This window comes from Carlito syrichta, unplaced genomic scaffold (genome assembly GCF_000164805.1).
Source record: "Carlito syrichta isolate Samal-C Ts95f unplaced genomic scaffold, Tarsius_syrichta-2.0.1 Scaffold301993, whole genome shotgun sequence".
In the NCBI taxonomy this organism is placed as follows: domain Eukaryota; kingdom Metazoa; phylum Chordata; class Mammalia; order Primates; family Tarsiidae; genus Carlito; species Carlito syrichta.
The window spans coordinates 1,248,040-1,260,090 of NW_007246089.1; the positions used below are offsets into that span (position 1 = coordinate 1,248,040).

Sequence of the window (12,051 nt, forward strand, 5' to 3'; positions counted from 1 at the left end):
TTCTCTTGTTGCAATTTTAGTTTTAAAAATTCATTGTATTTTCACACAGGGGACAACTTTGCATGGAGGAATTTTTTTCACAGCTCCCAACCAATATCTTTTTGTGTATTTCTTTTACTTCACAACGCGTATGTCTGACTCCTCCTCATTTCATTTACTGTTGTCAATGATACTTCTAAGGAACAATACTTAGGGTGAGATTATTTGCTTACATTTCATGATCTGGGGGACAAACACCCTAGAAACCCTGTATAGAGGGCTGAAAGAAAGAATTCCTATCCATCTGGTTGTCATTGGACAATTCTTTTTCATTTTAGGCAACTGAATACAGTTTGAGCAGGTCATGGTAAACTTACTTGACTGTTGGCTTCTCAGACATATGGACCCAAAATGAAGTCACCAAAAGATAAAATTATTTTAGAATAAAAGAAAAATATCTAAATATCATGCAGAACACACAGTTGATTTCAATTACTTTCTCTTTATGTTTTTTATTTCTTCATTATAGTGAGTTTCTCCATAAGGCTAGAAATGAATATACTAAGAAACATGCCACAACCTTGAGTGTTTTGCTAGAGGAACAAGAGCCATATTTGTTCAGATAAACTTTACTGCTATTCTGTTTCTAAATAAGTACTTGTAGAAATGGATACAAGTTAGGTGGCTTCTTAAATAGAATGATTAAACCAAAAAGGAACTAGATAGATAATTCTATTACATTTTAGAAATGCATAGCCAAAGGTTAAATATGAATGCATGATGTGCTTCAAATTATGCTGAATCTGACACGCTAATCCTGGCACCAGCAGTGAAGTCCATGCCTTAGGGCACTAAGACTGTCTCTGCGTTCAGTGCTCTCCGTGGGTTTTGTTTAAGTCATACAATAATCAGGCATTCCTAGATTTTCTCTATGCTGTCAGTAAAATGATGAGCGGGTTCTTAGATAAGATTCCCATAACTTGCTCATTTCTTGTTCATAATTTTTCTTTGTGAGAAAGATGATCTTTCATTCTCTCCGAACTCAGGCTTTTGACTGTGACATCTTATTTAATAGAGTAATTCATCCTATATCATGGGCAGAATGCTCACATTTATCTACCATTTATTATGTTGAACACAAACTTGAATGGAATTAGTGATTGTCTTAATCCCAAAAGAGATCTGCTTAATCCCAAAAGAGGTAGCATTTTGCTTGACTGTGGGCTGGAGTCCTTTCTTCTAGGGAGTGGTGTTAGCAGCACATCTAAAAGCATGCCTATCACCTTTCCGTTGCCCAAAGAGGTTCTCAGCTCTTGGCCTTCTGCAGATCTGACCACTCATCTTTTTAATTTTCTCAATATGTAAATCCCTGGAACAGAAGTACTCAATGTTTCAACAAGGAAATCCTCAGGTCATGCAGTATAGAATTGTAGAAATCTGGTACAATCTGATTTTTTCATTGATCCCATCACATATATTGCAATACTAATAACCTATTGTCTTTGTGTTACAAAAAATTTGGTCAGCTTAATAGGAGGGGTTTCTTTCTTTCTTTCTTTTTTTTTTGCTGCTTGATTATTTTGTTTGCTAAGTATGTGTTATCATTATAGCTTTCTAGCAGAGATAAAGCACTGATCTAATTTAAGCTGTAACTTCTAAAAGTAAATGGAATAAATGAGAAAATTATATAGAGTGTAAAAACGTGATCGGTACAATGAAAAAAAGAAAGCAGGCTGAAAGTGGTGGCTCACACCTGTAATCCCAGCACTTTGAGAGGCAGCAGTGAGAGGATTTCCTGAGTTCAGGGGTTCGAGATCAGCCAGAACAATTTGGTGAGACCTTGTCTCTACAAAAAACCAAAAATTTAGCCAGGCATAGTGGCATGTGCCTGTAGTTCCAGCTACTTGGAAATCTGAGGTAGAAGGATCGCATGGGCCCAGCAGATTGAGACAATGGTGGCTGTGGTCTGCCACTGCACTCCAGCCTGGGCAACAGAGTGAGACTCTGACCAGAAAAAAAAAGAAAGAAAGAAAAGAAAAAGAAAAGGAGACTGGGTATCCTAGGGGATGGGGAGGAGTGTTGTTGAAATACTTATAGATAGTCATCAGGAAGGTCCAATAGTATTTTGTCAATTAAGTGCATCAGATGTAACTAATACTGAGTTATTCCAAATAAGATGTTAGGGTGTGTGTTCCTATGCAATACCTATTACTCATAGACTCTGGTCAGGTGTGTATAAAGGCTGCACTTGGCTGGGAGAGCACTCAATATTCCCTTAATAGGTGGATTTGACACTGACTCTCAAAAACCTTAGAAGGCCATATTAAATTCACAGTCAGTCATCAATTCCATCCTAGTCAATATGAGAATTGAGTCAAAAGTATTAAATTTTAGTAAATTGAACTAATTTTAGTTTATCATTGTAGCAGCTACCTTTCTTCTTTTGTAGATGTCAATAGTAAGGTAAAATACATGAGCTCAAATAGCAAATGGAGGTTTAGAAAGTACATAATCATTGCAAGAATATGGAAAGATTCACAATTAAGTTGTATTATTTAAAAAATGAAAGTGGACTTGATAAAGAAAATGTGGTACATTTACATGGTGGAATATTATGCAGCCATAAAGAAAAAAAAAATTATGAACTTCGCGGCAGCTTGGATGGATTGGAGTCCATAATACTCAATGATTTATCACAGAAACAAAGATATGAGTACTACATGCACTCATTCATAAGTGGACTCTGAACATCTATCATAGTATTATAAGAAAGGGATTGGCAGTAGTGGGACACTGCCAGGGGAGGGGGGCACATAAATAACATCAATAAGGGTACCCACACTTTACCTGTACAATGACCACCTTTGTACCTAACCCTGAATTGTACCCCACATCTTTAAAATAAAAAAATTATTCTTTTAAAAGATATGAAGTTCGTCCATTTAAAACCCAAATTCAATATTTTACTAGCATATTTGGGCAAATAATCATGTAGTTTTATTTTATAGGAGAAATTTAATAAACCTCATTCTTTTCATTTCTGCTATGCAACTTAAAAAAAGGCCAGAAGATTACCAAACTGAATCTGAACCAATAAAATATTTCAACACATCACTCCTCACATCCATAAAAATACTCACTTTTAATTTTTTATCTTGGTCACTTGAAAAGTCAGCAGAAATGGGACAGTTTATGTTAAATATAAAGCAACTAATCTTTGCAACATGAACGTATCAAACACATTTTGAAATGTAAGTGGACATTCATGGAACAGATTAGCTCACAGATGGATTTATTTAGGTCACAGTCCCACACACTCTTTCTGAAAGCAGAGTCAGCATCTGGAGAGTAAGACACAAATAGAAACTCACTTTACTTGCCTTTGGTTGTTGAGTGATGGTTCCTTAATCACCACACATGCCAAGTAGTCCAATTACCACTACCTGAATGTGGTCTTCTTTATCATTTTTGGTTTATATTTAAGGACATATTATTTGAAATTGTCTCAAGCACTTTTAGTCTTCCTGCAACTCCCTTCAGGAGTGCATAGAAGCAGAGGTTTGAGGATGTAGTGGTCATAGTTATCTGCTCACTCTATCCACTCATTCGGGCTTTCTTTGCATGAGGAACATACATTGTTTTAATTTTTAATTTTAAAGATGTAGGGTACAATTCAGGGTTAGATATACAAATGTTCATTATGTAGGTATTCTTGCTTATGAAGTGTGCCCCACCCCTCCTCTGGCAGTTTCCAACTATTGCCAATGCCACCCCCACCTCCACTGTTGCCAATCCCTTTCTTACAGTATTATGATAATTGTTCAAGGTCCACTTATGATTGAGAACATGTGGTACTTAGTTCTTTGTTTCTGTGATAGATCACTCAGTATTATAGACTCTAAGTCATCTTCAATAAAGCCGCCATCATCAACCACTGGGGAGAGGAGAACCTATTCAGTGAATGGTCCTGGGAAAACTGCCTGACCACATGCAAAAGATTAAAACAAGACCCCTACCTATCACCATACACAAAAGTCAACTCAAAATGGATCAAAGACCTAAACATAAAACCTCAAACTTTAAGAACCTTAGAAAATGCAGGGAACTTATGGAATTTGGAACTGGCAACCATTTCCTGATCAAAACCCCAAGTTCTCATGCCATAAGTGATAAGATAGACAAGTGGAACCTTGTCAAACTGAAAAGCTTCTGCAAAGCCAAAGAAACCAGCAAGAGAGCAGGGAGACAGCTCACAGACTGGGACACAAATTTGTTCAAGTATTTGTCCCCTGAGGAATTGAACCCTTTTTACCATTTTAAGAGGAAATTGTGATTTGTCTAATATTTAAAGAAATTCATTTCTCCTTAAAACGAATTAGTTTATGAGAAAGTGATTAAGTTCTGTTTAGTAAGTAAGCTCCTTATAACTATAAGGAGCTTCTGTGGGTGTTTTCTTGCCTTTAAAAAGTAACTTTCTGGCTTTCTATTTCTGGATATTTTCTTGTCAGGATATAATGCCTGGAACTGTTGCAGCCATAGTGTGACCATAGGTGTTTGCTTTAGGATGAAGCCAACACCAAGATGACAAATAATAAGATGGAAGGGACTTACACTAGATAACATTCTTTAGCCAGTGACTTAATCAAGACTCTCTGTTCTACTTATAAACTTGTTCATTCGTTCATCAGATATTCATTAAGGGCCTGCTATGCATCGAATACTGTTCCAAGTGCTGGGGATATAGCCTTTAAAAAAATAGGAAAAGAATCTCTATGCAATGAAGCCTATATTCAAGTAGGGGGAGCCAGACATTAAACAGAATAAACTAGTAAATTACAAATGTTTAAGAAGGCGATGAGTGCAATGAAAAGAAAATAAGGGGGTAAGATGTGCTAGGAAGTAGAAGGGGTCTTGCAGTTGTCCATAGAGTCATCAAAGAAGGCCCGAGAATGTGACATTTTATCAAAGACAGCAAGATGTGAGAGAACAAAATTCTCTAGTGAATTTTTCCCCTTTATTTGTTGATATTGATATCATGGATAAATTACTCAGATCTTCACAGGAACTAATAACTCCCTGCTTATCCATCCAGGTGAATTTGCATTTCTCAGTGTTTGGTATCATAGCCAATTCAAGTGACTTCTGCAAATGGGTTATCTCTGCCTAACTGTGTGATGGAACAAACTCTTTGCTTTCCTCCATTTCTGAGTCAACTTCTTGCCACTTCTGGTCATTTGGGGTCTAATAAAGGTAGAGAGAAAAAGGATTTGCAGGAGGACACTGAAGTAGGCAAGTTTTATATCATCTAAATCACTTTCATCATAGTAACAATAGCTAACGTTTATTAAGTACTAACCATGCAGTGCACTGGATACTATTCCAAATTCTTTGAGTTTGTTATCTTCTTTAATTCACTCAGTAGTCCTATGGAGGTTTGTATTAGTATTATTTTAATTGTTCACACTAAAAAACCAATGGCAAAAGGTTAATGACACAATTTCACAGAGTACATGGTGAGCATTCACTTACAGCAAGGGACTGGATTCCAAAGCCATAGAAATTAGATACAAGATAAAAATTGTTATTTTAGATACAGAGCCCTAGAAATTTGATACAAGATAAAAATTGTTATAGAGCTCCTGAAGAAACAAATGATCATATTCACTGAGTTGTTGAAAAGCCAGTGTAAATCATGAGAACCCAATAGTCCTTTAGCACGATGAATATCTAGGCCATTTTTAAAGCTAGTTGTGTTACCACAAGGCATACAGATACAATCATAAGTTTGGTAAATGCATATTATGATACAATTACTTACTAATCTTTCTTTTTCCAAATTTAGATCAAATGAAATTTAAGGAGAACTAACAATATTGATTTAGTTGGCAAGTAAATTACATTAAAGTGCCCTTCGTATTTTGCTGTAATCTGTTAAGAGGAATCGTTGCAACCTCAAAACTCTATACATGATGCCTTTAGTCACTAACCCATTTCCAAACTTCTGAAAAAGACAGGCATTTTAGAAAAGTTTCCAAGAGAAATACAACAATGAGGTCATATCTGATATTGACTCTGGAGAATGGAAGAAAAGAATGGTTTCTGGAGAAGAAACTTCTGATCAGGGAGAGGGTAAGGAGAAGTGAACTTCTATTCTGGTTGAGGGGGGTTAGGAGTAGAAGCAAAACATGGTGTGAATGAGCTCTAGGGTGTGATGAAGGATTTTTCAAAGCATATGTAAAATATAAGTTCCCGAGATGTTAAGAGACTTTGGTTAATATTATGTCAAAGTTTCAGTGAAAAAACAATTTTTTGAAGTCCCAAAGTAACAGATCTTTAACTTATTCATTTGCATTATAAAATTTCACTTGAGGGAACATTTTATACTATGTTTTCCAAACTTATTGACCCAAGAAAAATTTCTCCTCCCCTTCCTTCTTCTGTTTCTTCTTCTTTTTTTTTTTTTTTTGAGTTGGAGTCTCACTCTGTCGCCCAGACTGGAGTGCAGTGGCCGCTCCTGGCCACTGCAGCCTCGACCTGCTGGGCTTCGGTGATCCTTCCGCCTCAGCCTTCCAAGTAGCTGGAACTACAGGCACACACTACCACGCCTGGCTAATTTTTGATTTATTGTGGAGATGAGGTCTTGCCAAGTTGCCCAGGCAGGTCTCGAACCCGCGGGCTCAGGTAATTCACTCACCTCAGTCTCCCTAAGTGTGGGATTACAGACTGAGCCACTGAGCCCGGCTCCTTCCTTCTTTTATAGGGACTCTTATAGAAATAGGATTGTATAGTAGATGGGTTAAGAAACATTAAAGAGTGATAGAAATGTCCAAGCACATCTGAACTTATGACAGTGTGCCTCAGAGAGTTCTCTTAGAACTAGAAAAGGACAGCTGTTGTGGGGGAAAGAAGAGGGAGAGCTGAGACAACTCCATGCATGATCCTAGTTTTGGGACTAGAATATATATACATATATATATATATATATATTTTTTTTTTTTTGCAAGAGTCAGCTGCATTAGAGAGTCTACCTTCGGGCAAGGTGGTTTGGCCCAGTAGCTAGCTTCTTAGGGATCATGTAAAGTTCCTAGAAGCTGGTTGAGTCATTACACCTGGCAACTTGATTGTAAACCTTCTGTATAGAAATTAAGTTAAGAGTGCTTCAATTATATAAATCAATGCCCAATATTTCCTGTTTCAATATGTCATATTACGATGTCATGACCTATTTGTCCACGAGTTCTCTCACACATCTGTAGAGTCTTGCAGAGATTCCAGATTTTACATTAACACTAGCCACAAGCCAGACAGTGTAGAACCGGGCACATGTGACAATACCTTTGTGCTGATATTTTCCTTTGACAAGATTTTCTTCTTTTCGTGTATTGCAATTTTCTGTAAAGATAAAAAACACTTGATCATTTTCCTTAAAAAATGGATATACCAAAATGATATCTCATAGTATTATTACTTCCACATTTAAAAAATTATAGTTCCTAAGCTATGTACTATTATGGAAATAAGTTTTATTAACATACTAAGTCAGTGGACTAATGGTTTTGCTGATTAAGTGATCAGGCATTAAGAAGTAAAGTTGGTATTTTATCTATCTATCTATCTATCTATCTATCTATCTATCTATCTATCTATCTTAAATATTTTTTGTAGAGACAGTGTCTTGCTGTGTTGGCCAGGCTGTCTTAACCTCTGGCCTTAAATGATCCTTCTGCCTTAGCCTCCCAAAATGCTGGGATTACAGGCACTAGCAACCACACCTGGGCATAAACTCAGTATTGTTAAAATATACATTTCAACTATTTGGAAAGAAAGTATAAAATTCAGAACTATGAGAAATTGATAAAACCCTCACAACTGAATGTAAAATATGCACTTAATATAGATGGCTGTTCAGATATTTACTTAATATACGTGTATACATTCGAATTTGATCTACATGATTTCTATCAAACATGCCAAGCGTGTTCATTATTGCTACCTTGCAAGCATAAGACTAGTTGGCTCCCATATTAAATTAGTGGAGATTATCAGTCCAGATGATGGCTGTTTGTGAGACCTCCTCAGGGAAAAGAATGTCTTTATATATCTGTTCAGGTCTTCTTAAACGGTGGTCCAGACCAAGGGAATTATATTCAAAATTTTGTGTGTATCTGTTTTTGAGTTTTTGGGTGAGAATGTTCCAGGGCTTTGGTGAGAATCTCAGCACTTGTCTGAATGCCCCCCCCAAGTGAGAAATCACTGCTTTAGGGAGTTGTAAGATATACTGTGCTGTGGAGTCCTCAGTGTATTATTACTGAGCTGTACCCACTGGACTAATGATCTAAAAATAGTTTAGAGGACTTATCCTTAGTGTTGCTTCGTGTGATCTTTTTAAAAAAAAGGGATGGGAACATTTATTATAATAGGCTCAATCAAGTCCACACGTCACCCATTATTCCTGGGTTATTTCCCGGCTGACTTGAGTGTGTGTGTGTGTGTGTGTGTGTGTGTGTGTGTGTGTGTGTGTGTTTGTCCACCTGTGCATGTTGGTAGCAAAAAACCCCTCAACAGACCCTTTGGTGCTATCTGATAAACGCAAGTTAGAAAATAATTTATAAGGCTCCCAGTTTCGGGAAGAAATCCTTCTGTTTATGTATTCTTAAGCATTTACAAACTGGAGTTTGTATTTTCTTAGCAAATTAAATGAAAGTTTAAGTTCATAACTCTAAGATAATTTGGGGGAGGAAAACAAAAGGTTTTAGAGGATTTTTAAGACCATCAGTCCCAAACTATCACTGATTCGCAAATCAAGTTTAATTTTCCTTGCAATCCTACAAAGTACCAAAAAAAGTTTAGATCTGGCATTTTAACACACTTGTGTGCATGTGCGCACACACACACACACACACACACACACACACAATCACATATAAGAAGTTTTGCTGCATTTGCTCTTCTTCTTCTTCTTTTTTTTTTTTTTTTTTTGAGGTGGAGTCTAACTCTGTCGCCCAGACGAGCGCAGTGGCCGCTCCTGGCCACCACAGCCTCGACCTGTTGGGCTCCGGCGATCCTTCCGCGTCATCCTTCCAAGTAGCCGGAATTACAAGCATGCGCTACCATGCACAACTGATTTTTTTTTTATTGTAGAGATGAGGTCTCGCCGTGGGCTCAGGCAATCCACTCACCTAAGCCTCCCAAAGGCACGGGATTACAGGCTGAGCCACCGAGCCCGGCTGCATTTGCTCTTCTTAAGCATCTACTAACTATTGGACAAATTTGTTACAGGAACAGAGTATGATTTATGCTGAATCAGAGTGGCCTCACTGATTGCTAAGATGAGGAACTATGATATAAACTCACTTCTATTGGTCAGTTTTTAGGAGAAAACGATTGTCCTGAGAAGTCTTCATTGGGTATTTAGTAAGGTGAAAGGGATCAAAGCAAAGAAGTTGATTCAATTTTAAAAAAAATAAATACTCTCAAATAGGAAAGCATTTTTCCAAGCAAGTATCTTCCCGTATTTGGTGGAGAGAGAGATGGGTGGAGTTGTTAAATGCAAAGCTCCAAGTCTCTCCACAGTTGAGCTTGGACATCCTCCTACTGCTGATCTGTCTATTTTCATTCAACAAGTACCTGACACTTCCAGTGATTCTCATCATAAACTTTTTGCTAGGTCGTCACCAAGGAAGAGTAGAAACAAAGCAGGACACTAAGGCTGACAAGAGTGGGTTTCCTTTGATTTGCCTTAGTCAAAACATCATGTGTTTTGAGCACTTATTTATGTACCAGCATGCCTCCACAGTGCCTTCTGGCCTGCTGATTGAGGGTAGAGTCCTCATCATATTAGCCTTCTTAAAACATTGTATGTGATGACTGAGTGCAGTGGCTCACACCTGTAATCTTAGCACTTTGGGAGGCCAAGACGAGAAGATTGCTTGAGCCTGAAAGTTTAAGACCAGCCTGGGTAACATAGTGAGATCTCGTCTCTACAAAAAAAAAAAAAAAAAGGATAAAAATATTAGCTGGGCACAGTGGCACATGCCTGAAGTCCCAGCTACTTAGGAGGCTGAGGTGAGAGGATTGTTTGAGCTCAGAAGGTCAAGGCTGTGTGAGCTGTGATTGTGCCATGGTACTCTAGCCTGGGTGACAGAGTGAGACCTATCTCAAATAAAATAAAAGAAATGAAATATAGTTTTGTTTGCTTGTGATTAAGTACAGGTTGAATATCCCTTATCAAAGTGTTTCTGATTTGAGATTTTTTTGGATTTTGGAATATTTACATTATACTTACTGTCTGAGGGTTCCTCTTCCAAAAATTTGAAATCTGAAATGCTCCCATGAGTGTTTCCTTTGAGCATCATGTCAGCACTTAAAACATTTCAGATCTAGGAACATTTCAGATTTTGGATTTTCAAATTAGGGTTATTTAACCTGTACTAAGGGATTCCACTTAAAAGCTGATGGGGAAAAATAACAATTCAGGGCATATGGAATCTCACAGTTTCACAAAGCAAGGTTAGGATCCACATAATACTATGTCAAATTTATGATTTGCTTTTAGCACAGCTTAATTACACAGAGTCTGGACAGCCAAGCACATAACTTACCCTAACTATAGTAAGCACTCTCTGCTAGCATGCTAGTGGCCATCAGAGAGAAACCTCAAGTCATATGCCATGCTCTAGCAGCACTTAATCTAACTCTGAAATGTACAATGCCACTGTTAAGAGACTAGAACATCTCGAAAGTGTGTCTATAAAAGACAGCTCATTATAATCAAGGCGCTGATATTCACAAAACACTGTGGCAAGAGGTACCCACTGCATCTTTTATTAAGTGCCTCCTTTACACGATGCACCTTTGCCTCTGGTCTCTTCAGCAGCCTCCAGCTTCAGTCAGTCTGGTGAGCAGGTGGTGAACAGGCACAAAGGCAACCAGATGAGTACTTGAGCATCGAACCCAGATTTGTATCTGTGCAAGATGGGACAGGTATAGCTGCTATGAAGGGGTGTGGCCACAGGTCACAGAAAATACAGCTTGGACCATGGAAAGTCATGAGGGAGACTTCTTTATTTTTGTTTAGGATGAACTGCTAAACTGCCACATTGCACACACCCACACAGGCTCCATAGTCTGTAAAGGCATAATTCGTATTGGGCAGAGGGAAATATGCATGCTACTGCATTATTCATTTATTACAAGTATTTATTTAGCACTTACTTGTTCCAAGTACTGTTCTATGTCCTGGGGATACAGGAATGACAAAAAGGTTCTCATAGAGTTTATATGCTAGTGTCCTTACGACAAAGCAGTGGCTCTTCTGAGCATTTTGCATGACATAACCATTGCACTTTCATAAAAATCTGCGTGGAAGGTGCTATAATCTCCATTTCTTTCTTTCTTTTTTTTTGACAGTCACACGTCTGCCTTTATCGTAAGCAGCAAGTGGGATGCTTCCAGCACAGTAAAAAAATTAATTTACAAAAGCAGTGATTCAGTGAAGTTGCCTGGCTGGCACTCTTGGGAGCTCACACGTAGATGCTGACCCAGAGCAGCAGGAAGAGGACTCCAAAACCCATGAAAAGCGAGGCCACCAGGGAGATGAGGAGTTCTTTGTAGATATCGCGAGTGTACTTGGTGGAGGTGACCTCATACACGAAGAACCAGGCGGTGAAGAACATGCCAACGGCCAAGAGCACCACGGTGAGATGTGGAAAGACCGCCGGGTTCAGGGGCTGGTGTATCTGCTCATAGCCTCGAGCTCCATTTTGCCGGGCTCTGGGCGAGCCGCCGATCTGCCACCGGAAAATATATAATCTCCATTTCACAGGTGAGAAAACTGAGGCCCTGAGGATGTAACATAACTTGGTAGAAATAGGAGACATCTTCACGCAGTTGTTTGTTAGCCATTTTGCCACCCTGCCTGCGGTTCTGGGAATGGAAAGGCACGTTTAGGAGAAATAGAGCAGGGAATTGAGAAGGGGGAAATGATACCTGCTGAATGTGACAGGCACTGTTAGGTACCACATGTAGATGATCTAATTTTGCCCTATAACATCTTACAAATGAGGTTAAATA

At 38.3% G+C, this 12,051-nt stretch overlaps 1 pseudogene; it reads right to left on the reverse strand.

Annotated features, from left to right (window-relative positions):
- Window positions 1-11,501: 11,501 nt before the first annotated feature.
- LOC103258164 lies at window positions 11,502-11,740 on the reverse strand (annotated as a pseudogene).
- Between the last annotated feature and the right edge of the window lie 311 nt (window positions 11,741-12,051).